Here is a 6,510-nt window from a genome sequence, read left to right as displayed (position 1 = left end):
TGGATTTCACTAATAGTTATAACAATGCCCATCACTGCCACACCCAGTCAACCACATAAACAAACAGCGATTGCATTCACCCATTCGGGTTTATTCACCTCAGCTCGTATAGCCCCATGCTCTTTTGTCTGCAAAAATTTTTTACTTCTTGATGTGACAGAGATTCCCCTGGCAATGACATCACGTACACTACGCACGCATTCAAAAATCAACTTATGATTAGTTCAAAAATCAACTTAGAATGTGTTCAAAAACCAAAGGAGTGTATAGAGAAAGTTCAAAGAAGTGCAGCACGTTTTGCATCATCATGAAATAGGGGACAGAGTGTCACTGTCATAAAACACGATTTGGGGTGGACATCATTAAAACAAAGGCATTTTTCATTGCGGCGGTATCTTGCCACGAAATTTCAGTCACCAACATTCTGCTCCGAATGCAAAAATATATTGACCTACATAAGAAGAAATGATCATCATAACAAAATTAGGCAAATCAGAGCTCTCACGGAAGGATATAGCTGTTCGCTACCCCCCCCCCCCCCCCCCACACACACAGTGTTCAAAATTGGAATAACAGAGAATTATTGTGAAGGTGGTTCGATTAACACTCTGCCAGGCACTTAAGTGTGATTTGCTGAGTATCCATGTAGATGTAATTGCAAATGAATACGTTACATTTATTAGATCATTTATTCACACTGTAAACAGAAATGGCCCTATCACATTTCCCTGGGGTACACTGGAAATTGCTTTTACCTCTGTTAATTTTGTTCTGTTAAGGGTGACATGCTGAGTTCAGTCTACAAGGAAGGCTTGAATCCAGTCACAAATCTGTTGTGATACTAAATAAGCTCATAATGTCAGATGCCTTCCAGAGGTCAACGAACATGGCATTAACCTGTGCGCCATTGTCTGCAGCACTATGTATCTCATGGAGGAACAGAGTGAGCTGAGTTTTGGAAGATCTCTGTTTGACAATCCATGTCGATTTTTATAGAGGAGAGCTTCATTCAACAAAAATGTCATAACTCTTGAGCATAAAACTTGTTGCATAATTATGCAACAGATGCATCTGCCCTATGGGCCTTCCTCAAAATATGGATGACCTGTGCTTTTTTCCAGTCTTCAGGTATCGTTCTTTGGTCCAGTGAACTATGATAAACAACTTCTAGAAGGGGTGTATGGTTTTTTTGCATAACCTTTGTAGAATCCTATAGGTATCTTATCTGGTCATAATGCCTATCCACTACTAAGTAGTTGTAGTTATTTTTCTGTTCCATGCTCAGTTATGTCTATATCTGCCATTTCAGCATTTGTACAATGATTGAAAGGAGAGGCTGAGCCTCTGTTTTTTGACCTTCCCCTCTGCTCCAAACCAGAGGATTGTGATCAACCATTAGTATGATGCAACAAATAGTCAGCTCAACATGCATTCTGTGTGATGCACCAAATTAGCTATAAACTGAAAGAAACCAAGGATAGCCTCAGCATCCAAGTGGCAGTCATCATTCATGCCAACATGTGCCACTGTTTGCAGCCAGTTGTACCTGAGATCCCACGGCAAACATACTGAGTGCACACTGGCATTCTTTCCTACCCTGCATGCTATTTCTATGAGGAACTCCATTACACAACTGCCATTGGAGCTCCATATGATTAGCGTACACATCCTCTGCACTTGTCCAGATTGGGCAGGAAAACTAGATGCTGGCCCAACAAGTGGGGCAAATTGTGCAGCCTCAGAAGTGTTACAAACACAGGTATGTTCTCCTGTGAAACTTGCAGAACTAGCACTCCTGGAAGAAAGGATATTGTGGAGATACAGCTTAGCCACACCCTGGAGGATGTTCCCACAGTGATTTTTCACTCTGCAGTGGACTGTGTGCTGATATTAAACTTCCTGGCAGATTACGAATGTGTGCTGGACTGAAACTCAAACTCAGGACCTTCACATTTCACAGGCAAGTGCTCTACTGACTGAGAAATCCAAGCATGACTCATGACCCATCATCACATTTTTACTTCCACCGGGACCTCATCTCCTCTATTCCAAACTACTGGCAACATGCACAAACTGGGCTAAAGCATGTCTCCACAACATCCTTTGTTCTAGGCCTGCTAGCCCTGCAAGTTTTGCAGTAGTAATTCTGTGAAGTTTGGAAGTTAGGAGATGAGGTAGTGGTGGAAGTAAAGCTGAGATGACAGATCATGGGTCATGCTTGGGTAGCTCATTTGGTAGAGCACTTGCTCAAAAAGGCAAAGTTCACAAGTTTGAGTCTTGGTCTGACTGGCAGTTTCAGTCTGCGTTGAAGTTTCATATCAGCACACACTCTACTGCAGAGTGAAAAATTATTCTAGAAAGCTCCAAAAATTAATGTAAGTTCACTATCTGGTATTATACATGTATGTAAAGCAACTTGTCTTTTTGCCATTTGTTTCTCAGTATATTCTGTTAATGATCCCCCAGGTATTTCGTCAAAGCAACTGAGTGTGGCAATTGGAGAGGCTGCTTCTGCCATTTTTGATGTAACCACACATTTCTTCTGTGTTTTGGGAACTTATAAGCATTAACAGTATAAGACAACCTGTCCATGAGTGCATGCTGTACACTTAATGTCAACATTAGTACTTGAATAGGTAATAAGGCTAACACAAAGTAGTAGGCTTCCAGATGTGGTGCTAATGCAGAATGCTCAACAGAGTGAAGGCAAGGAAGCTATGTCCTTCAAAGCTTAACCTACACACAAGAGATGCATGAATTGGCCATATACTGAGATATGACACTGTCATTGAGGCGACAGTATAGCAGAAGAACACAAGAAGTACACTGAGACTTCTTACAACATACACCAGCCGACCACTTTTACCTTAGGTGACTTAGTGGTGGCCCAAATTAATTACTCACAAATAGAGTGAAAGTATTAGTGATAGCATATGGGATTATGATATTTCACATATATCTGTAAGGAACACAATTTTACATAATTCCAGATCATAAGCCACTCATAGCTGTTATAAGCCTCCAGTCTAAGTTCCCACAAAAGTAAGTACAATGATCACAGTAATGGGGCTTATTCCCAAGCGCAGAACTGCCTGACATTCATTATAGGCCTGGCAAATGAAAATTCTCCATCCGATGAAACTTCATGGAGTAAGTTTCATACGTACAAGGCAATGCATTTACAAATAAATAACAATGTGTAATCTATTCTAGTAGAACTCCCTGTTACTTCTCACCACATAGACCCGTGTACACAGGGAACCACGCTACTCTGCAGAGTCACATCATCAGTTAAGTATGGGTTGCCATATCAGCTACCGAAAGGATTACTGCCGGCTTTTATAACATACTTCCCAGTACAACATAGGGTCAACACAACTAGTTTCATAATGTTGCTGGTTATGTGGATGAAAACTGTAGTTTTATCGTCCTGCCTACATCCCAGCCATTGCTACTCCAGTTACTGCAAAGGTCACTTTGGGGAATAATACACATGATAGCATCACATCATGTTTGTTGCACAGGCATTGACACTGAGACTCAAAAAATGGTGCAAGCCTACAATGCATGTCCTCAGACTCTGGTTGTGTTGTGCAGCATATTTCCCTCTGACACAGATGTGACCACTCTTCGGAGTAGGTTCACACTCATTCAAGGGAACTATATGGTTACTGGTCGTGGAAGCCATCTCAAATTTCCTATATGTGGTTCAGATGACTATCATCACCAGAAGTTTTACAATCTTGGGTGTGGGAAAAGTATTTTCCATGAAGAGAACACACCATATGATGGTTTCTGATGACTGCCCACAACTACCTTCCTCACACTATTGGAGCTCCTGTAAATGCAGCAACAGTTATAGTCAGCATCTTATTACCATTTTGTTCCATGCAGTATTTAATTCCAAAATGTTACAAATTGTCCAAAGAAAAATTATGGTATCAACAGTGACTCAGGAAGACCTAACAGTCTTCTTTGGAACATATTATCTCATCTCCATTAATTGTGACAGGCCTGTAGATCAGTTGCACATGCTTAGATTTTAATTTTGTTCAAAGTGCCATATCCAACCCAGCAAGCCCATAGCCCACTGTCACAAAAATATGAGGACATGAGCTCACATATCTTTATGTGGATGTTAAATCACGGTGTTATCATTGGCTGCTGATGGTACCAAAGTGTCTGAAGGCAGAGTCAGCTCATCCTCCATCGTAATCAACAGTTATAATGACACAAATGGGTGACCGACAGACTGGCCATCACTGGCCAATAAGTAGAGGCCTTGTTCACCACCTCTGACTCCATCATCAGATCTGTACAAGGATAGTGTTGCATAGCAATATCAATGTCTCGCCAGAGCTAGAGATACTCTCTCACCACAAGGCAGATCACTGCTGACCATGGAAGTGTAAGCCATACCAATAGTTACTGTCACTGTGACATCATGACACTGCTAAAAGTTGCCGTCATAGACTGCATACTTCACATGATGTTCAATACTGATTACACTGCTTACTCAAGCTGCCTGCCTGACTACTCTATGGATGATGGCCCTGAGCTACCTGGGCTGCATTTGTGGATGTTATTTGGATTGACTGTGACTATGCTACTGACGTCTTGCTCTGCACTGGTTTGAAGAGTCCTACTATGGACTGGTGACTGAACAAATGTATTAACATTTGTTGTGATGTTCATGACTGCAATGGCTTTTATGGATTTAAAAAGAATAATGAGCCAGGGTAAATAACGGTTTAGTGACAAGCTGCATGAGACATTACATGTGGACTGATAAATAACAGCTCAGATGTTGATATTTTAAATACATGGCAAAGACAAAAGTCATTGCAGGGACAGCAATTAAAGCATCTACAAGAGCTACTCATTGTTGTAATGTGGGAACATAATGATTTATCTCTCATCCAAAAGGGCATGATCATTGGTTTTCAGATCAAGAGTGGAAGCGTTTCCATAATGGCTAAGTTTGTAAACTGTTTGCATGTTGCTGGCATTAAAGTACACCAAAATGGCAAGATGGTGCTATAAGAAACCTGTGCTAAGGCAGCTCTGGTACACCATGAGCCATAGATGAAATGGGTGAATGATGGTTGCAGAGATGTGTATGGGTGAACAGATATGCAACTGTTGAGCGCCAAACTACCCAGATGAACCAATGGAATACCAACAGTGTCTCTTCAATGACAGTTCATCGAACATTTCTGCATGTGGACCTCTGCAAAAGGCACCTGGTTTATGCAACTATACAGACTGCTGTTTATCAGCAAGGAAAGGTAGAATTTTCACATGAGTACCACAACTAGATGTCCACTAAGTGGCAACAAATGGCCATTCCCGAAGAATCACATTTTGTGCTGACTGAGACAGATGGTCATTGACGTAAACAGGATGAAACATCTGAAATCAAACACCCTGCAACACATAGGATGGGTCTAAGCTGAAGGAGGGAGCGTTATGGTCTGGGGAATGGTCCTGTGGCATTCCCTGGGTGATCTAGTCACTATGGAAGGCACAATAGATGCATGTATGCTTTGTGACCATTTCCACCACTACATGCAGTTTTTTTCCCTCAGAATGATGGCATCTACCAGCAGGACAAAGCAATGTACCACACAGCTTGCAGTGTACACTGAGCAGCCAAAACATTATGACCACTGCCCACCATGACACTGGATGGCGTTGCAAGCACGTGATGAGGTAACAAATGTATGTAAGCAGAGAAGACATGCAAAGGGGATCACCCTAGTGAAGATATGGGCTGAAAATGGGGAAACCCACTGACATAAGCGACTTTGACAAAGGACAAATTATTACTTAGCAGAGACTGTGAACGAGTATCTTGAAAGAGCGACGGTGGTCAAATGTTCATGTACTAATGTCATGAGCATCTACATCCACAGACTGTTGGGTTTGGAGGCTCATCTGCTCTATAAAATAGGATGTATTGTGATTTGTGGCATCTCTGCCAAAAGATCACTGGTGTGCGCAGAAGTGTTTTGGAGCACACTATTCATCATACACTGTTAAATAGGGAGCTCCGCAGCAAGCCATCCCTACATGTTTCCATGTTGTGCCAATGGCATCATCAGTTATGATTGCCATGGCCATGGGACCATTGGGATTGATAAATAGAAATTATTGCCTGTTTGGGTGAATCACACTTTTGCTATATTAGGTTGCTGGTCATCTCCACAGACACTATTAAGGTGAAGGTGGCTGGAAACATGCAGCAGGCCACAGATGCAGGCTGGTAGGAGCAGTATTATTGTATGGGAGACATTATTCTAAGCTTTTGTGGAGCCTGTGGTAGTAATCAAAGACACGCTGATAGCTGAAAATCACCTGAATCCCTGCAAACCTGATGTCTTCCCCAATGACGATGCCATCTTTCAGCAGTATAATTGTCCATTTCTCAGTGCCAAAACCTTGATACAGAAGTGTTATAGCGAACTCATGCTGATGTCTCAGCAACCAAATTTACCTGATGTAAATCCT

The sequence above is a fragment of the Schistocerca serialis genome, chromosome 3 (assembly GCF_023864345.2).
Source record: "Schistocerca serialis cubense isolate TAMUIC-IGC-003099 chromosome 3, iqSchSeri2.2, whole genome shotgun sequence".
In the NCBI taxonomy this organism is placed as follows: domain Eukaryota; kingdom Metazoa; phylum Arthropoda; class Insecta; order Orthoptera; family Acrididae; genus Schistocerca; species Schistocerca serialis.
Note: the sequence above shows the minus strand (reverse complement) of the source record.